Below are 22678 nucleotides of genomic sequence, written 5' to 3'. Positions count from 1 at the left end.
ACTACTTCTGTTTCCTGTTTCTATGTAAACAAGTATAGCAGGATCCAGGTTTCATGGTCAGGGATGGAGGCCAAAAAGATAATGCTCTCCTTACTGTCTTGTAAATATAAACTTGATCAGATGCTTTAGGACATTAATCCTTCTAAAGGTGGGGAAGGAACTGAGAAAATATAGAAAGAAAATAACAAGATCCAGTTAGATTGATTTTGGCAAGACCAATATAACCTTACTATGACTACTTCTGTTTCCTGTTTCTATGTAAACAAGTATAGTAGGATCCAGGTTTCATGGTTGCAAATTAGAACAAGCAATTCAGCCACAACCTCAGACCCTAAAAGCTACTAACTCATCAGTTCCAAGTCTGAATATAATCAAACCAATTGTAGGTAATGAACAGAGGAAATCTTACCGTGTGTTCAAGTCTGCGTTTTGAAAATTTCCCTGCACATAATTTATACAATTAGACGAATAAAACATTAATGTTCAGCTTCAAGTCAATATGCAACTGTAGCCCGCACCTTAAAGCTATGTTTGGTTTGAAGGAAAAGGTAGGGAAAGGAAGGGTGAGGAAACCTGTATAAGGTTTATAAAGATTTCCCCACCTTTATTAGGCGTATCTACTGGTCGTCCTGAGCAACCAAGTGAAGATTTTTGCATCTAGTTGTTGTCCAGATTATTAGGCGTATCTACTTCCTCCTGTATGCCCTTAGTTTAGATATGCACTTTGCATGCATGAAGGGAACTCCACAACGACAAAGAACTTGTGCGTTGTTGCTTCATGTTAGTCATCAACTATCTCAGGGAAAGATGTTCTGTTAACTCTTGCCATTTTATTTTAAGAACTAAAAACACAAAAGCCATAGAACTTGTTAGATTGGTAACAATCTATAATATTTCTGTTTTCAGTCTCAAGGTAGTAGACAATGAACAGTATCTTTTATTGAAGGATAGTTTTGATATTTTAAAAAATTAACTGACGAACTGTTAACAACAGGGACCTATTAGATACATTCTAAATGTTTAGATACTGTAGAAACACGTTTTGAAGTTTGGGACTGATTGAAGCAACACCTAAAATTCAGGATACTGATCATGAATTTTCCTTTTTTATATTGATAGGGCTTCTCTAGAGATCTCTATTCTCTACAGCTTTAAAAAAAGAAGGCTTCTGTTCTGGGAGAATTTCAGAAAGACAACGATCACAATGTGGGGCTTGTTATGGATGTACGTGATCCAGTTCAGTATTCTGTTGAGAACTCTCGGCAAGATAACGATCACTATTCTCTACTTGTACTTCAATGATAAGGCTATGTCTTCTATGTTTTCAGGAAGATGAATCCATCAATCATTTATTTTGCTCCTGTTATTTTGCTTCTGCTGTGTATTTCGAGTCGAGTTTTGGGATATTTGAGTTTGAGCTCAGCTTGAACTCAGATTGAGTTGAATTTCATACTTGAACTTGACTCAAGTCGATACTTGCAAGTTTTTCGAGCTCGACTTAGCTTGAATCAATTATAAATAAAGTGCTCTTAAAAATGATAAATAAAATAATACTTAAAATATTATATATATTAAAAGACTTGATCATAAATTCATTTATTTAGCTGATAAATAAAATATTAAAAATAATATTTTATTAGAAGTTCGATTAGACTTGCAAGCTACTTGAGCTAGGTATTACAAAGTTCAAACTTCGTTCAATTAACTACTTGACATAAGTCAATAATCTTAGAGTCAAGTTCGATTATTTAACGAGCCAGCCCAAGTAACTCACCATTTGACTCGGCTTGCTTACACCCCTAAGCCACACCTCAATAATAAGGCTATGTTTTCTTAATTGGATTGCTGTAGCTTTCTATTTTATCTGATCAGCAATAAATGAGAAAGTATTTAGGCTGCATTTGCAAATGATGCAAATGGAGTGTAAATCCTGGTTCAGGGTAAATTTGTAATCTGGTTCATTTTTGTAGTATTGTATTTATGTATTGACAAATGACAGACCAATGTATATTTACGTTATAATAAGATGTAAAAGTATATCAATAAAAAAGAAGCAATAAGTGGGTTTTTGATAAAAAGAAAAAACATATGCTTTATTGGAATTTATGTTTGCATCATTTACATCTAAAAGTTTGTTTAGTATGAAGGTAAATTTATCCGTGCAAAACTAATCCAATTTTACAATTTATATGGACTGTTTTACTTGCATTCACACTTATTTGCATCATTTCCAAACACAAACTTTTACAACAAAAGTACATCGGTCCAATGGGCTATTAATCGTGCTAATTCAATTGCTATGCCTTCTGTGTCTAATGCCATTCTCAATACTACATTCCTTCTCTGTATTAAATTAAATTAAATTTGGATACAGTCATACAGATGACATATTGTTTTCAGATGGAGGTATTATCTCTAACAATCTATCTCCTGTGAGTACATTTATCTTACATATTGTTTTCAGATGAACGGTTTGACTCTCGCTGTTCGATAAGTGCATGTATCTTACATACATTTATCTACATAGGATTATAGCAAGCAGATACAGAAGGATGGATATCATTGTTAATTTGCTTGAACTCAAGGATAACTTTGTGTGCTATTTACAATCAAACCTATCTGCCTTACCAATCAAGAGGTGATTTGTTGGTCTATTAGTTGGTTTGTTTCAGTAGTGACGTGGAATTGAATCCCCCAACCACCACTTTGGAGAGAAAAGGGGTCAAGGGGAGGTTAAGTGGAGCGATGCACTGAATATAAAAAAAAAAACTCTGTTAAATTGGTTTCTGGGTAAGTGGTTTAATCGTTAAATTCAAGTGGATTTCTTTTTTAAATTAAAAAATAAAAAATTGTTATTCCAATTTAATGGGTCAATGATTTGACTGTTTAGGTCAACGGATCATTGATTAAATCAACAGTTATTTGACTAAGAAACATATTAAAGATAAAACGAAAGTGATTGTCTGGACAGTTTTTAGACTGAATGATGTGACCGTCCGGGTCAATAATGATTTAAAAACACTGTTATGAGCTAAGGAAGGGCCTGTTCTTTTAGTTTTATCCTACGTCAGTTTCATGTGCCAGCGAATGAAATGGTCCAATATGCAAATCACGCTAGCCAAACTTTGGAAGTTTTTGACTCTGCTCCAGTTTGGCTACCGTTTGTATCAAACTTTGCATCTTTTGTCTTATAATTAAGTTCTTTTATTCAGAGTAAAAACTGAACGCAACCAAAATCATTGACATCAAGTGAATTCAAACCAACTCATTTTGTTTCCAGGTAACCGAGTGTCTTCGATTCGTGGCATCAAACATTTTTTTTTTCTCTGCTTTTACTGCATCTGCAACTACACTGTGAAGGTTCAGCGTCCGTTTGATTTGCAGGAATAAGGGTCTGAAATCGAAATTGGGATAGATCATTCTGATTCCAACTGTTTAGCTGGGCAGAATTTGAATTCTTTTTCCATTTTTGGTGGAATAACATTCTTCCATTTGCCACCTCCTTTGGGAATGAAATTTCATTCCAGCTGATTTTAAATTTCATTTGGATTTCTCTATCTGAACTAAATAAATTATAGAAATAGACCATTCCAATTCTTATTCTTATGGATTTTTATTCCGATTTCGATTCCATTTTACATGTAACCAAACAGACCCAATTCCTCCCTTACCGCCCTTGGCAGAATATACGTCCAAGTTACATTCCTATGCTCTACCCAATTTCTTCGGACTGAGTTGATTGACCCACGCTAATCCTGAATATAGCTCTTGGCAACCCAAGATGGTTAAGTTTCTACTTGGTTGGTCTCTATTTTTACTGATTAAAGGAATTTTAGCATAAGTCATCGTATCTAGGGGTGCTTACGGTTCAGTTAATTGAATCGTGGGGCATTTTTTGGAATCGAATTGGTACTATCAGTTTTTGGAAAACTGGTAATCAGAACTGAAAAAAAGCCAGTCAGTTAACCGGTAGACCGGTTTGGTTAACTGTGGATTCAGTTTGTCGGTTTTTCAATTTTTTAGTTTTTTATAATATATATTATAAAGTATATATATATATATATTTATATAATATTATATTTCAAATAATAAATAATATATAATATATAATATAATATAATATACATAAATATATATATAATATATAAAAATATATGTATATCGATCGGTTCGGTTAATCGTCAATTTTCTATATTAATTAAATAAAACCAAACCGATATCTTCAATTTGTTAAAAATATCGAACTGAAATTGAACTGACCGATTTTTTGATTTGATTTTGGTTGGTTTTTCCGGTCGATTTAATTTTTCAGGTTTAATTTTTTTATTTTTTTATTTTTTTGTCACCCCTAATCGTCACCAGGCAAACTCTACAACTCACCCTCCAGAAGTAAGAATATGGATGTAAATGGGTTAGGTTCAGTATGGGTTTGCCACCATAACCCGACCTGACCCAACTTAATAACACGTGTTCCTTCAAATTCAACCTCGCATTATAGGGTTCAACCTGATACGGACAAGTGTTTTCTGAACCTGAGTGGCCCCTATAGGGTTAACCCAGTAGGGATCCACAGCTTTTTAAATTATATTTTTTAATTTGTAACATATTTTGAAAAGCCAAGATTAATTTTTTAAGTTTGAATTTGATTTATGGGTTTGAAGGTGTTACTTTTCTTTCACGGTGGAAGAAGAAAAAGCAAATAAACAAGAAAAAGAATCTTAGAGCTTGTCTGTCACTATGGCGTTTTCTGGAGCCAGATTGGCATGGGTGTTTATTTGGTTGGATTCATTGTTTGGTCCATGCTTTTTAAAAACGAATCGGTGACTGAATCGGTCAGGGGTCCCTTTTGATGGTTAAAACCGTTCGAATGGTTAATCGGTCGGTTCAGTGATTTATTAATCAAAATCAACGATTTAAAAAAAAACAGAACTGGTGAGGTCACCGGTTCCTGATTTTTCCGATCCGATTTTGAAAACCATGGTTTGGTCTTATATTTAACGAATAAACACCGAAAAATGGAAGTATATCAACTTTTGTGCTTTGAACCATTGGTGGAAACTTATTTAAGTTGTTTCTTTCCAATGGCCCAGCGTTCAGTACAAGGGTAAAAAACTTAAAACAGTTTTCATAAATTGACTTAAACGACTCTTTTGCACTTAATTTTTTTTTTTAAATTTTCATAAAGAAGTACATGAATAAATGCTAATTAAAAATAAAGGGTTTTTTATTGTTTAATCCACCCGTGCCTAGCATCTCCGCTCCCTACTTTGTTCTCTACTTTGATTTTGGGCATTTGAATTAATTAAAAGAAAATTAATGAAAGCAAACATACTGTATTAAGTTGAAGAGTAAAAAAAGAAAGAAAATAATAATAGAAAAATCTTAAGTTACTGTAATTTTTGTAAATGGCTAGTTGATCAGCTCTCTCCAGCAGAATCAACAAAATCTTTGCCATATTTATCCAGGGTTGTAATTACATTATTAGCGAACATGTAATTAACCTGTGCTATATATCCAAGAGTAGATATATACGAGAGATGGCGAGGTGGGGGCTTTACATAGAGGAGGATGAAGGTACTTTAATTATACATGGAGCTAGCTAGCTAGAACATGCTCGCTCTCCTCACTCTCGTTCAGTACTGCGGCCTTGATCGAACTCCGCCTGTTGCCCATCTCCTTATTGCGTTTAACAAGATTAAGACTAGAAGCATAACCTTACAAGCCATTAGAAAACAAGAGACTACGTGGGTGCTAAATTTAACAGTCTCATGTGTTAAAAGGCATACAAGAGGGCAAATTAGCTAGCTAGGTCAATAAAGTGCTTTTGATCAACAGTGATCGATATCTGGATATACTAAATTATAAGTTTACCATGTTTCATAGGCTCGTATAATGTTATGGAGAGTAATTGTGCAGGTTTACTTGGAGTCCGTCTGGGGGAAAACGATCGAAAGGTTATTCCTACCTTTCTGCAACTTCAACTTCAATGGCATCCTCCAACCACACCGAGAATAGCATCGAGATGAACACCATTGGGGGGGGGGCAAGCCCAGTAGCCAACCTTTCCCCAAGCTCCTACGGTGTGCATCGGATAGTTCACCATTCCGCTCACAGCGTCTGGAGTCCCATCATTAACTGCACTACTGAGCACTGCACAGGTGAGCGCCCCGCTTCCCCCGGTTGTAGGAGCAACTTTCTCTGAACCCTCTGTGGTTTGTCCCAGAGTGGGGAGTTCTCAGTTTCATGACCTCGTCCAGTGCGTTCGGGCCATTCAGATCCAGATGCAGTAGGTCCAGTAGTATCAGCAGTACCAAAATTATTACCTCTACCAGCAATATCAACACCAGTTCCCTTCATTACAGCTAAACCAACAGCCAGTTCTACCTCGACACCCAGGGCCCCATCATGGTCAGAACCCGAATCACCTTGGAGTTAACTAGAACATCAATCGATCCCCCCATCAGGGTGAAGAGACCTCACAAGCACTGATTCCTCTCAGGAGTCAGGTCTCACCCCGAGGGAGGAGAGATGGTCAACACACTCCACTGGCCTCGTAAGGAAATCTCAGGAATAGGTCCGGGAATAGTCAATTGAATCTGTCTCGGCACTCACAGCAAGAGAATGATGGCTCGCGAGCAGATAACCAGTTCGGAGTTCGGAGTGTGAACTCGAGACAGGACCTCTCCGTCCCCCGTGATAGTCATCCCCATAATCCCTTGAGAAACCAGGATCTGCCTCATGACAGGGCCGTAGTACTAGATCGAACTGAAGTCAGTAGCACCAACGCCGAGCCAGGGAAGAAACAACAACGGAGATGTCACAAGACACGCCGTACCTCAGCTTAGAACAGCCTGCTAGCAAAGCCAAGACAACGAGAAGGGCAAATCAAAGGGAAGGAAGAAGCGAGCTCGGTGAATACAAAGGCCGCTCCTCCACTACTTTGTAGGTTGTCTCCCCTATCTCTCGAGCTCTTGCTGGCCCCGATGCCAAAAGACTTCAAGATGCCCCCATTAGACAAGTATGATGGGTCCTTCGACCCTAACGACCATGTGGACTCTTTCTAGTCCTAGATGCATCTAGCTGGGGCTGATAGTCTTGCATGTGCGTAGTCTTCTCTACTACCTTTAAAGGGGTAGTTCGAACCTGGTATCGGAACCTCGCGTCAGGATCGATCAAAAGCTAGTCGTAGTTTGCTGACTTGTTCATTACACATTTCATCACCAGTAAAAAGTGTTTGAAGTCTCAGGAAAGCCTTTTCAATGTGGTTCAGAGGGAAGGAGAATTGATCAAGAGCTACATAAAACGCTTCAATGAGACCTGCCTACAGATACCAGATCTCGACCCGGTAGTGAGGCTCATTGCAGCCAAGAAGGGAATTACCCACAAGGAGTTCAAATGTCATGTTGTAGCAAACAAACCGAAGGACATTACTGAGTTCTTAAAGCTCGCAGACCAGTTTATTGGCACCAAGGAGGAGATCAATCAGAAGGTCGATAACCCACCCTTAGAGAAGAGTAAGAGAGAGTGAAGGAATGAGCAGTGACAGACAGAAGAGGAAGAAAAGCAAGTCCCCAACTAGAGGAAGAAAAGCAAGTCCCCAACTAGAGGAAGAAACAACTCTAGAAGTCGGTCCCCTTTGTGATCTCGTAAATTAGGTTGACGCTCCAAGACCCCTCTTGTGGAGAGAATGAACTACACACCCCTAAATGCCAAAAGAGGAGAGATCCTAATGGCCATTAAGGATTCCTCCTTCATCAATTGGCATCCCAGGTTATGAGGAAATCCAACAACAAGAAACCAGAACAGCACATCAGCTATCCCGTTGTTGTGTGACAACAATGGAGCGATCGCTCAGGCTAAAGAGCCTCGAGCCCACTCGAAGTCAAAGCACATCGAGAGGAAGTACCACGTGCTACGGGAGATCGTTGGTAGAGGGGACGTCCTAATTCAGAAGGTAGCATCAGTGGATAATGTGGTAGACCCATTGACTAAGCCACTGACACAGAACGTGTTTGAGAAACATGTGAAAAGTATGGGACTCCGGCTTGTACCAAATTGGAACTAAGTGCAAGTGGGAGCTGCTAGATAGTTTTGTATGCCTTTAGCTTCAATATGATTTGATGTACTTTTGACATTTAGTGTAAATAAATAAAGTACATGTTTGATTCATGTTTTATGGTATGATTCTGTGTAAGACCCTTAAACTAGACACTTAATGAGACTCATGTTAGTTTTAAATGTTCACAGCCATTGGATAAGTCTGGGGAGATTTATCCAGCCAAGGTTGATATTGGTGTGCTGCCAAGTGTTGGGATGGCCTGTCTCGGCCACTAGGGTAAGACCCAAGGCACGTGCAGTATGGGATTACTCGAATCCTTGAACCGGAGCAAATTTCCAGTATTGCCCTGGACCTTAGAGATATATGGGAAAAATTGGAAAGTTACACTGACCCCTAGAATCGATTATGATACTTCACTAGGTGTCGGATTGGGCTATCTTTGATATGCCAATCAGTGAGATCCTTAGCGGGGGTCAAAACCTAGGCATATTGGGGCAGCATGAGAATTCATCTGAGTGAGTGATCATAGTGACGAGATCAGCCCCTTTTCGGACAAAGGTAATGATCGGGAATGCACTATCTCTGATGGAAACCAAACTGCCGACAATTGATTTCAATCATTGGAATTTTGTTTTTGCAAAATTTATATATATGATATATATTTAAGTATGGTTTCAAAATGTTTGCAAATGGTTTTAATTCCCGGGATCCATGTGAGTAAAGAGTGCAACACTGTTCCTTGCAGCCGAGGGAGAGGTCCTCTCTTGTCGGGCAGTGCTTGATCATTATGGGCTAAGAGGTTAAGTGTAAGGCCATTTAGGATAATGCCTGATGGGCTAATCTTGCACCTGCCCACAGTCCCTGGTCTTTTATAAGATGGCTTGGCCCAGGGACCACTTATGTAAGTGTTAGGCCCATAGGGTCCATGTGATGGACTCAAGGGTTCACTGGGGTTTTCAGTGAATTCGGTTAGGCCTTGTAATAAAGGCTGGGCTGAACCCATGTGGCTGGTGTGTTGATCAATGCTTCGGTCCCACGCCATACAAAGAAACCCAACTGGGCAGCAGATTGGAAACCAATTGAGCACTGATTACTTAATGGGCCATAGGAGACCAAATTCGAATCATATTTGAATATGGTAATCTCCTAATAAAATCAGGAGTAAGGTAACCTAATCTGCAGATAGGATTAAAGTCATTCCATATCCAGATGCTGATTTGGATTGGGATAACTCCTAATAGGATTAGGAGATTTCTTAATCAAGAAGAAAGAGGAGAAATCCTAAGAGGATTAATAGAATTCAAACCTAGGGTTTTGAGCAAGAAATTTTACTACGAATTGAGATAGGATCTCATACACTCAAGAGAGAAGAGAAGCAACCTTCGCCATCTTCATCTCAGGAGTTCTCCTCCAGCCGCCTCCATTCTCTAAAAAGATTCGATCTTTGAAGAAAAAAATCAAGAAATCAGTTCTTAATATCAGTTTTGAAGAAGGAACTGAAAAGATTCGGTGCTCAGTGTTTCCATAGGATTCTTGTGAAAGATTCAGTGTGTAAGACGCACTCTGCTGGTTCCGTTCCACAGATTGCTGTGTCGTCTTCAGCAGAAGTGGATCTTGGTGTCCTCTTTGGGCGTGAACACCAACTTTGGGAGATACTGTTTCTCTGGATCAGGTATTAATCCTCCCTTGTCTTTTGGTTCAGATCTGGTTCGATTATGGTTCAAGTAGGATTCTTGAATATTGTATTCTAAATTTAGGGAATATGATTCCCAGTTGGAAGAAGGTAGAAAAATTTTTGAAATTCGCCCACCCATTCTGCAACCTTTTTGGCATCCATGCGATGGATCCTACCATTCTTTCATGTAGAAGCCAACACGTGGCCAAACATCGTGCGGTTTGATCAAACCTTCCTAGTAGTCGCGACTCCCACCCCTTACAATGCCATAATAGGTCGGCCCATCACGCATGTTCTACGTGCGGTAGTATCCACTTACTCTCTGGCGATGAAGTTCCCGACTCATTACGGGGTGAGAGTTGTGCGAGGTGACTAGTTCGAATCACGCAAATGCTACATAACTGCTCTTAAAGGGAAGGCGAAGCTTGCAAAAGATGTCGAGCTTGAGCGACCTGTAGATTACACCGACGAGCAAGCTGCCCTGACAGAGGAGACGATTCACATACCAGTCTTTGTTGACGAACCATCCAAGACTCTCCAGATCGGTGCCACGATCAACGAACCACTCCACTCCCAGCTAGTAAGTTTCTTACTTGAAAATTTAGATTCAAAAGTTATAACTCACAAATTGAACACTGACACTTTAGTCAGGCCAGTAAGGCAGAAGAAGCGCAACCTTGCCCCTGAATGTTGGAGGGTAGTCGATGAAGAGGTCGGGAAGCTCATAGGGCCAGACTTCATTAGGGAATTCCATTACCCGAGCTGGGTGGCTAACCTAGTTTTGGTGAAAAAGGCCAATGGCAAGTGGTGCATGTGCGTCGATTACACCGACCTGAATAGAGCCTGCTAGAAAGATTGCTTCCAGCTGCCCAAGATAGACCGCCTAGTGGACACGACCTCAGGGCATGAGTTGCTGAGCTTCCTAGATGCCTATTCTGGTTACAACCAGATTAGGATGGACCTTCCTGACGAAGAGAAGACCGCCTTCATAACTGAGCTCGGGTTATATTGTTACAAGGTCATGCCCTTCGGATTAAAAAATGTCGGGGCAACCTTTTAGCGCCTTGTAAATAAGATTTTTGAGCTGTTAATTGGTAATAAAATAGAATGTTATGTTGATGACATGGTCGCGAAGAGCCAGTTTTTGAATTTCTTATTGAATGATTTAAAAGTGTTTTTCAAGTTTTGCGAAAATATAACATGAAGTTAAATCCAAACAAGTGCGTCTTCGAAGTCATCTAGGGAAAATTCCTAGGCTATATAGTCAACCAACGTGGCATCGAAGCCAACCCAGATAAAATAAAAGCCTTCCTAGATATGAGACCATCCCGTAAAATAAAAGTGGTTCAGAGGCTGACTAGCCAGATAAACGCCCTGAGCCGTTTCATGTCCAAGTTAGCAGATTGCTGTCTTCCCTTTTTCAAAGCCATAAAAAAGAACAAAAACTTTGAATGGACTCCAGAATGTCAACTTGCCTTTGACGAGCTGAAAATATACTTAGGTACCACCCTAGTTTTAACTCGACCAGAGGAAGGGGACATATTAAAGCTGTACCTCTCCGCGAGCGACGAGGTGGTTAGCTCGGTATTAATCAAAGAAGTAGATTGGGTCCAATGGTCCATCTACTATGTTACTAAAATCTTGCAGGACACAAAAACCAGGTACTCGAAGATCGAGAAATTAGCATACGCACTAATCATAGCAACTCGCAAGCTTTGCCCATACTTCCAGTCCCATACTATTGTCATCCTCACCAACAAACCTCTGAGGCGGATTTTGCTTAAACCCGAGGTGTTTGATAGATTGATGAAGTGATCTATCGAACTAAGTGAGTATGATATCTAGTATGAGCCTCGGACGACATTCAAAGCCCAAGCCTTGGCCGATTTTGTAGCAGAATGCACATTCAGTACCGCGACCCCCGAGCCGACCGAGCTCAAACACACAACGAGAGCTTCAATCAGTGCGGCGCCAATCTCGGTTAGAGCGGGACCGAACTGGGAAGAAGAGCCTTGGATTCTCCATGATGATGGCTCATCCAACCAGCAGGGAAGTAGTGCAAGACTGATCCTATATGGTCCAAGCTAGGTGAAACTGGAATACGCACTCCAGTTCGGATTTGCAGCATCAAACAACAAAGTAGAACATGAAGCATTGGTTGCCGGGTTAACCCTAGCAAGGGAAATGAAGGAAAAACACCTTGTCATATGCAACGACTCGCAACTAGTGGTCAACCAAGTTACTGGTGACTTTGGTGCCCGTGACTCCACCATGGCAACTTATTTGGCCAAAGTCAAAGAGATCCTGTGTAGCTTCATCTCCTACTTCATCAAACAAATCCCAAGGTCTGAGAATGCTGAGGCCGATGCCTTGTCTCGACTAGCCGGTACGAGCAGTAACACCATGTGGGCCGTGTACATTGAGGATTTACCTTGACGTAGCATTCTCGAGGGGGGGGGGGCAGAAGAGGTCACTCCTGTATCACAAGCGGAACCGAGATGGATCTACCCACCCGTAAGTTATCTGCTTCACAAGACCCTACCTGTAGAACGCAATGTGGGCCGAAGGGTAGAGCGCCAATTAGGTAAATATGTCCTTATAGATGGACAGTTGTATAGAAGATCTTTCACCCTCCCCAACCTGCACTACTTGCGACCCTCAGAGGTTGAGCATGTACTCCGTAACACCCATGAAGTCTTTTGTGGTGGACACTTGGGGGGCACGCCAACATTCACCATCAACCTGCTACTGATTTGATGAAGACAGATGCACTCGAGCTCGTCAAGAAGTGTGACAGGTGTTAGAGGCATGCCAACATTCACCATCAACCTGCTGTTGATCTAAAATACCTCACTAGCCCATGACCCTTCGCACAGTGGGGAGTCGACATCCTTGGACCTTTCCCGCCAGCGACAGGACAGAGGAGGTTCTTGGTCATAGTAGTAGACTACTTTACGAAGTGGGTGAAAGCCGGACCTTTGGTAACGATCACAGCTCGCAACATGCAGGATTTCTTCTGAAAAAACATAGTATGTCACTTCGGGCTACCTCGGGTACTTATCTCCAACAATGGGAAGTAGTTTGAGGATATCAAGTTTCAAAACTAGTGTGTTGAAATGGGAAATCAACAAAATTTCACCTCAGTGGCACACTCCTAGGCAAACGGGTAAGCAGAAGTCACTAACAAAGCGATACTTCGTGGACTGAAAGCTCGCTTAGCTCAAGCCAAGGGGTTGTGGGTGGACGAACTACCAGTGTCCTTTGGGCCTACCGAACTACCATTAAGACCGCCACAGGTGAAACCCCTTTCAACCTCACTTACAACACAGAAGCGGTGATCCCGACAAAAATTGAGGTGCCCACACAACGATTAGAGGCTTATGACAAGGAGACGAATGATGACAAACTCTGTACCAACTTAGATATGGTAGAAGAGGTACGAGACCTGGCTTAAATCTGGACTACATCTTACCAACAAAGAGTAGCTCGGTACTATAACGCCTGGGTCAGAAAATGACACTTCCGTGTCAGCAACCTAGTTCTTCGGAAGGTTATGGTACCTGAGCTTGACGTTGGTAAGCTTGGACCGAATTGGAGAGGTTCGTACTGAGTAAGACGGGTGTTCGGGGAAGGCACGTATGAGCTCGAGACTTTGGAAGGGAAGCGGGTACCTCGAGCATGGAATATCGACAACCTGAGAAGGTACTACTTGTGGCCACCAAACTGGTAAAAAAGGATCACTGAACTGGAGAGAAGACTATGTGTCACTCCCAGAAGCCTAAGGGCCATAGTGCCGAGCTAAAAAATTTCTACACTTAGAATTTTTTTACACACAACGATTGCAATAACATTTGTATTTCATTGATATGGAATTTCAGATACAAAAAAAAAACAATGGACCGAGCTCGGAGTATTACAGAAGGGGGTCCAAGAAAAGAGGCATCTAGTCACTTTGAGGCTCCTCATCCTTGCTGGAGGCTTTGGTGGGAGGGTCTATCTCCATGCGGCTCTCGCCAACACCAGTCTCCTCATCTTCATCGAGCAGGTCGCCATCACTTTCTGCTTCATAGTCTGGATCTTGGGCAGCTTCGACGACCATCTCCTCTGTGATCCTCGAAGTGGTTATGGCACTGAGGTCGAGCTGGGGAAATTCACGTCGGGTCAACCACCTGCTAAGTTTGAATCCTTTGCAATAACTCGCCGTCCCTACCTCGACCATTTCTTTCTGAAACTCCGCTAAGGACTTGTACTCCTTGATAGCCATAGCCTTGGCCTCTTCCATCTCCTGATGAAGTAGCTCGGTTCATTGAGGCTCTCCACCTCCCTCTTCAATGCTGCCTCATTTGAGCTCTTTCTTCTCCGACATTTACAAAGTAAGCAACTCCTTCTTAGCCTGTGTATTGTTCTTCAGTTGGTTATTTTTGTTGCGAGCTAAGTTCAGTTAGGTGTGGGCTTTCCGGGAAGACTCCTTGGCTCTGAAGGCCCGCTTCAAGTTCACCTCAGACTGATAAGCCAAGGCGTGGATGGTGGAATTCACCGACCAAGAGAAGAAAACAAGCATCAGTATACAAAAATCCAAGTACAAGACAGTTTGAAGAGACAAGTCTGAGAACTTACCACCATGTAGTGAGTAGCCGCTCGGGCCCCGAGCTGAGCAATTGAAAATTCAGTCCAACTAGCGACCTCCTCAGCAAATATCGTGCCCTTGCTCTTGAGAAGGCCAAATTTTGGAGTCAAAATACTCTGAACAGCGTCATCGTTGCCCGAAGAAGCGACAGCTGCCGGGACGGGCTTCGAAGAAGTAGCCTTCTCGGGCACGCGGGTGGGAAGTGCTTGCCCGAGTCCTCTTCAACCAGATCTATCACAGGAGGTTGATCAGCAGTTGATAGCTACTCGAGCTTAGAAATGACAGCTGGTGGGTGCTCAACGCGAGCCTTCTTGGTGGATCTCTTCTTCTTCCCCCTCTTCATGCTGCCGAAGAGTTCATTGGCAGGGATGTCCATGACAACTGTGACAAAAAATGAGCTGTCAAATACAATACCGAAGTAAAAATGATAGGGAAAGTATGTCAAACAGTGACCTACCAGGACTCAGACCGGCCTGCATGATATTCTCCTCAGTCACAAAGTCTTCGAACTTCACGCCGAGCTCTGCCCAAGATCAGAGTGCCTCCCTTGTCTTCAGGTCCAACCTAACACCAGTGTCCTGGATGGCTGCCCTCCAATGAGTCGGGAAAAGCCACCCCTCAGTGCAAAAGTTTGAAACCAGGGCAAGGTGACAGATAGTAAGTTCGCCTGTGCTCGGGCAGAACACAAGACAAATTTTTCTTTATGGAAAGAATAGAAGAAAAAATGTCGAGGTCAAGGGGTCTCCTAGTTTTTTTTTCTAGTTCAACCTTAGCTATTTGGGACTGATATAGATAAAATTTCCTTTGATTTTTTTAAGAAAAATCCAAAGGAATTTCGTTCTCACCACCCCAGTTTGATTCAAGTATTTGGATTGTAGTTCTGTTGAAAATTGCGTTGTTGAACCGACTTTAGGAGTACACTGTACAATCTTTGTTAGACAGTTTTGTATGCTCTTAGCTTCAATTAGAATGATGTACTTTATGAGTTTATTGTAAATGAATAAAAGTGCATATTTGATTCATGTTCCCTTGGTATGTTTCTGTGTGATACCCTTAAACCAGACACTTAATGAGACTCGTGTTAGTTTAGAATGTTCACAGCCAGTGGGTCGGTCTGGGGAGACCTATCCTAATAAGACTGACACTGTGGTGCCACCAAGTCGGTTGGGGTGGCTTGTCTCAGCTGCCAGGGTGAGACCCTAGGCACATATAGTGTATGATTAATTGAATATTTGAACTGGACCAGATTTCCAGTATTGCCCTGGACCTTGGAGATTGATGGGCAAAACTGGAAAGTTACACCCGACCCCTAGACTCGATTATGATACTACACTAGGTGTCGGATTGGGCTGTATTTGATATATCAATCAGTGAGATCCTTAGCGAGGGTCAAAACTTGGGTATGTTGGGACAGTCTGAGAATTCATCTGAGTGGATGATCATAGTGACAGGATCAGCCCCTTTGTCGGACAAAGGTAATGATCGGGGATGCACTCTCACTGATGGAAACCAAGACTATCGGCAATCGATTTCAATCGTTGAGATTTGTTTTGCAAAATATATTTTGTATGAGATATAAAAGTATATATATTATGGTTTCTAAAAGGTTTGCAAAAAGGTTTTAATTCCCGGGATCCATATGAGCAGAGAGTGCAACACTGTTCCTTGTAGCCGAGGGAGATGTCCTCTCTTGTCGGGTAGTGTATGATCATTATGGGCTGAGAGGTTATGTGTAAGACCATTGAGGATAATACCTGATGGGCTAATCTTGCATCTGCCCATAGTCCCTGGGTGTTACGAGGTGGATTGGCCCAGGGACCACTTAGGGTGAGTGTTGGGCCCATAGAGCCTATTTGATGGGTTTCAAGGGGTGCACTGTCCATAACAGTGTATTCGGCCAGGCCTTGTAACAAAGGCTGGGCCAAACCCATGTGGCTGATGTGTAGATCAATGCTTGGGTCCCACACCATACAAGGAAGCCCAACTGGGCAGCAGTTAGGAAGGTTAAGTGAGCACATAAGCTTAATGGGCCTAAAGCCCATTTCGAACTGGGCTATTTAATTAGTTAATAATGGGGCGTATTCTGAGATGGATTATCTGATAGGATAGGGTCTTGACCCTATCCACTCAGAGAGTTCAGATCTGAATGTGATTCAGATCTAGAAACCTCCTAATGAGATTAGGAGAAAGCTAATTCAATATGCAGTTAAGATAAGGGTTTATCCTTATCACCTAAAGAGAGGGCTGATCCAAATATGATTTGGATAAGCAGCTCCTAATTGGATTAGGAGCTGATCTTTGAGGTTAACAAAAGAAGGAGGGGGTGATAGCCTTTAGAAGACACATAATCAGATCCTCTTCAGTGCTGAAATCACAGAAGGGAGAATTAAGCATCCCTGCAGAATTCTTTCTTGCCGCCTCCCTGTTCTTGCCGCCCTTGTTTGCCAGTTCGATCTCTAGTTGTGGGAGAAGTCAAAATTCGATCTTGACATCAGTTCTTTGAGAAAGAATTGATAGGAAGCTGTGCCCACATGCAATCATGCTGATTCTTGCGAAGGACAGAGTTCTTGGAGAATAACACTGCTGATTTTGCTCCATCCTACACTACGCCATCTTCAGTGGGAGCAGTCTTTGGATCCTTCCTTGGGTGTGAACACCAATATTTGGGAGATATTATTTCTCTGTATCAGGTATAATCATCTCCTACTCCTTTTGGTTCAAATCTAGTTCAGTTTATGGTTCAAGATTGATCATTGAAAATATGGTTTTCTAAATAGGGAATGCGATTCCTAGTTGAAGGAAAAGAAATTTTTGAAATTCGCCCCCTTATTCCGCAAGATATGGGCATCCATACGATGGATCTCTCATTCCTTTAGTGGTATCGGAGCCATGGTTCAAATCTTGAACCAATTTGTTTTAAATCTGAACCTGTGTAAATGGGCAGAAGGCGTTCTACCCAATTTGCGCAGATATGGTTTTTGGGAAATTTGTTCCCAAAATTAACGGGCGAATAATCTAAAATTAATTTTATATAAATATGATTATTATTTAGAACTGTTCTTCATGATTTTATTGATTTATGGGCTGTTCGTACAAGAGGAGATCGAAATCTTGATTTGCGCAGGGAACCTGCGATTTTGCAGTTTTTGGATTATTTTGTTACATTTGATCTGTAAAATAATTTATTTTATTTTATTTTTAGACTGAATGTATATGTATTCGATCTGATGTAGTCATTAATAGAAATAGGATTTCTATTTATTTTTTATTTTTGGATCGAAGATGGCGGCGCAGAAAAGGAGTTTTCATAGATGGGAGAACTACAATCTGCGATTTGCCGTTTATGAAACTGCAAACTGTGATCTAACCTTTGTTTTGTAGGATGGATTGTGCGAACAGCCCTGATTAACTGATTCTTGATTTTCATTTATCAGTATTTAATTTCAGATTATTTTCTTGAATTAAAGATTTAATTCAAGATCAAACCCTAGATCCATTCGAACCAAGATTGGTTCAAACTGTTTTGACCAAATCTAGGGTTTAATAAAGGTTGAAAGTCAGCCCTAATTTTCCCACTAATGGGCCTGAGGATTGATATTTAATTAAATGGTTAATTCGGCCTAACCTGTAAAGGCCCAATTTTAAATAGTTAAAACTACTAAAAGCCCACTTAACACATAAAGCTATATGGGCTGAACCATTCGGCCCATATACCTAGATAATATTAATGGCTAATATTATGGATTTAAAATGGGCTTCAAATGACCCTTATAGATGATTAATTGATTGGATCAATTTTTCCCTGCATGAGATGTATGGATGTGCGATGTGCTATGTACATGGGCCACTTGGCCCAATGCTCAATCGACAGTGGCTCTTGTGCACATCATGGCTGAATGCACATCATTTCCATGGTGTCCCTTTTGGTCATTGGATGACCTCCCTCAGAGGTGGGCTCTACAACTCATCAAGAGGTTATGTGCAAAACCCTAGCCGATTTAGGCCCACCGAAATCAGGCTTTATGAAAGTCAGTGGGATCCACTTTGGTTTGAGCTAAAATTAGAACTAGGGCGTAATTAACTATTCTCTCCAGCTAATATGAGTGCATGTGATAGGGAGATTCATATGATAAACTCTCTAAAGGCCTTCCATCATTAGCATGAGGATGGGTCATTCAGTAATGAGGAAACACACCAAAAAATGGGCTATCCATTTGCTGTTGGGGTTGTCTAAGTGTTTCATAAGATGATAGGGGCGTCATAGACCGATGTGGGAGGGGCTTCACCAGAAAATGGGAACTCTCTCATGGTACCTTGGCGTTCACGAATATGATGGGTAAGCACTCATTGGACAGAAAGGTTTACCTGAAAACGGCTCTGAACCTTGTCTGACAGAGGCCAAAGGGAAAACTCATATGATGAGTGGATATGATCATTCACAGAAAGGTGGTGTGGTATGCAGCTGAAACAGTTGGATCCATGCACTCTATGTGATTTCCCACATTTCCAGAGACAACCCGTAGTCTCCGTCACTGAGAAAGGAGGGAAATCTTAGAGATGAATAAATGAAAATGGAACATAGATTAAAATCCATATCTATGAAATAAACATGAATCAAATATGGTTGTGGACTGATGTTTGCTCTTTTATTAGAAAATGACAAACAAATCATTTGCAAAATTACTTGATGACAACAAGTTGAAGAGCCCAAACTATGCCGACTGGTACAAGAACCTTATGCTGGTCCTAGCTTTTGAAAAGCTAGACAAAGTGGCAAAGAATCCTGCCCCGGAGCGTTTGGGAGATTGGGCTTCTGAGGCCCGAAGGAGAGACTATCAGGAATGGGAGGAGAAAAACTCCCTTGCCCTGTGTTACATCATCGCCTCATTGGTCAACTCAATACAGAGGTAGTTTGATCAGATCGAGCTTGCCAAGGACATATTGGAAAGTCTCAAGACGATGTATGAAGAGTAGAATCGTTCTACTCAACAAAAGGTCTTGAAACAGTTCATTACCGCATAAATGACCAAGGGCCAACAAGTTCACGACCATTGTCTTCCGATGATGGGATATATCAATGAACTGGAGGCTCTTGGATCCAGGTTGGACCTTGCGACTCAGATAGATGCTATCCTTAATTATTTGCCTCCTTCCTTTAATCCGTTCATCATGAACTATAACATGAACTAGCTGAATGTCAGTTTGCAAGAGCTCAACAATATGTTGCAAAGAACTAAAGAACAGATTAGAAAGGATGAGCCTGTAGCTATGCTTGTTGAAGTTAGCAAGACAGGCAAGAGAAAGAGGAAGGCAAAGAAGCCTTAGAAGAAAGTCACTAAGGGCAAGAAGCAGAAGAAAGACAAAGCATCAGATGCCTATCACTTTTGCAAGAAGACCGGTCATTGGAAAAGGAACCGTCCTGCCTACCTGGAATCCAAGAAAGGTAATTTCGAAACTTGTTTTATAGAAACCAATTTATTGGTACTTCTGCATCCTGGTGTAGTGACTCCGGGGTTTCAACTCATGCATGTAACTCACTGTAGGGGTTCAAGGTAAGCAGAAGGCTGAGTGAAGGAGAAGTCACACTCTACTTGGGGACTACTGCAACTGTTGCAGCCACGGCCATAGGAACCGTGGAGTTACTTTTTGGAGAAGGAACTATTATACTAAGAGATTGCCTTTATGTACAAAATTTAAGGAGAAATTTGATTTCTGTCTCAAAGCTATGTGCATATGGTTATTCTGTCTTCTTTAGTAATATGATTATTATTAAAAGAAATAACAGATTCATTGCATACGGGGAACTGGAGAACGATCTCTATGATCTACATCATTCTCTAAAAGCTAACCAAAACTACGTTGTCTGAAATCTCCAAGAAGAGAGCCCGTGATACAGTTAATCCCACTTGTCCGTGGCATTACCGACTTGGCCACATCGGTGTTGACCGAATCACAAGGTTGGTAAAGGATGGTCCTTTGGATTTTCTAACTATAGAAGATCTTCCCACCTGTGAGTCTTGCTTACAAGGCAAGATGATGAAATGGCCATTTAAGGGTAAGTTTGAAAGATGTACAGGCACACTTGACCTAATACATACTGATGTATGTGGTCCCCTAAGTGTTAGGACACGGAATCAACACGTGTATTTCATCACCTTCACAGATGTTTTTTAACGATATGGTTACGTGTACCTGATGAGACACAAGTCTGAATCCTTTGAAAAGTTCAAAGAGTTTAGACAAGAGGTCAAGAAACAGTTAGGGAGAGAAGTTAAAGCCCTTCGATCAGATCGAGGTGGTGAATATCTCTTTGACGAATTCAGGGACTATTTAAAAGAAAATGGGATAGTATCACAATTAGCTCCTCCTGCTACATCACAACTTAACGGTGTTTCAAAGAGGAGGAATATGACCTTATTGGATATGGTTTGGTCGCTTCTCATACACACAAAGTAACCCACATTCATTTGGGGTTACACATTAGAGACTGCGATTTACTTGTTGAATCGGGTTCCAACCAAATTGGTTTCGAATACTCCATATGAACTTTGGACCGGAAAGAAACCAAGTGTTAGACAATTGAAGATTTGGGATTGTTCAACACACGTTAAAAGAACGAGTGCAGACAAGTTGGAATCCAAGACCAGCCGTTGCCTATTTGTAGGCTACCCAAAAGGCTTTGTATGTTACCTATTCTATGACCCAAGTGAGCAGAAAGTGTTCTGCAGCTGAAATGCGCAATTCTTGGAAACCGATTACATCCTGGACACCCATCGTCAGGAAGTTGTTCTTGATGACGAGATCTCAGGAGCAGTGGGAGATGTCCCACAAGTTCCAGGTAGTGACCAACCTAGAAGATCCACTCGGGTATCCAGGCCACCAGTCCATTATGGTTATGACCAGGATAGTTATCTGGTGGAAACCTTGACTAGTGAGGAGGATCCCGTGACTTATGCAGAAGCTATGTTGGACATGAATTCCCAGAAGTGGGTGGAGGCCATAAGAGCAAAGATGGACTCAATGGAGACCAATGGAGTCTGGACTCTGGTATATCCGCCCTCCGGGGTAAAAGCAATCGGTTGCAAATGGATTTACAAGAGGAAGAAGGGCCCCGATGGTAGGGTTGAGACCTTCAAAGCTCGTCTGATGGCGAAAAGGTACACTCAGAAAGAGGGCATCGATTATGAGGAAACTTTTTTGCCTGTGGCCATGCTTAAATCCATTAGGATCTTGTTAGCTGTAGCAGCATACCGTGATTATGAGATTTGGCAGATGGATGTCAAAATTGCATTCCTGAATGGAGATCTTACTAAAGATATCTATATGCAGCGGCCACAAGGCTTCATTGCTGTAGGTCGAGAAAACATGGTATGTAAATTTAATAGATCCATTTATGAACTTAAGCAAGCTTCTAGAAGTTGGAACATCCATTTTGACTCTACTGTCAAATTGTTTGACTTTGAGCAGAATCCGGATGAACCCTATGTCTACAGGAAGTACAGTGGAGATAAGTTTACCTTCTTGGTTTTGTATGTAGATGGCATTCTACTCATTGGCAATGATGTAGGAATGTTAACTACGGTGAAAGTATGGATTTCGCAGCAATTCTCCATGGAAGATCTTGGAGAAGCCTCCTATATACTGGGTTTTCGACTCTATAGAGATAGATCGAAGCGGATAATATGATTATCCCAATTTGTTTATATTGACAAAATAGTCAAAAGATATAGCATGGAAAATTACAAGAAAGGAAATGTTCTTTTCAGGCACGGAGTCACTCTCTCCAAGAAGGTGTCTCCCAAGATTTCTGAGGAGATTGATGGCATGAAAGACATTCCCTATGCCTCTGTTGTAGGGAGCATCATGTATGCCATGCTGTGCACTTGTCTTGACATTGCTCAAGCAGTGAGTGTAGTAAACTAATTTCAAGCCAACCCAGGGCAAGAGCATTGGACTGCTGTGAAAGACATACTTAAGTACCTTTGAAGAACCAAAGAGTTTTGTCTATTATTCGACGGTAGCTCACTACAGAACCAAGGGTATACAGACGCCGATTTCTAGTCGGATCCAGATGATAGAAAGTCCACATCTGGATATATTTTCATGATAGGATCGTGTGTTGTTTCCTGAATGTTAGAAAATAGGGGTCCTAAGTAGATAAATTAATAGTCCCCAACCCAAGCCAACCACATTGCCGTAAGTGAGGCTGCCTTGTGAATGAAGGTGTTCATTCCTGAATTTGGAATTCAGCACATCACTCGTTCCACTGCTGTATGACAACACTGGACCTACGGGAGGATGATGTTAAGAGGTAGCA

This window comes from Nelumbo lutea, chromosome 1 (genome assembly GCF_056320005.1).
Source record: "Nelumbo lutea isolate HS-2025 chromosome 1, American lotus-T2T, whole genome shotgun sequence".
Classification (NCBI taxonomy): Eukaryota; Viridiplantae; Streptophyta; class Magnoliopsida; order Proteales; family Nelumbonaceae; genus Nelumbo; species Nelumbo lutea.
This window is presented reverse-complemented; position numbering follows the sequence as displayed.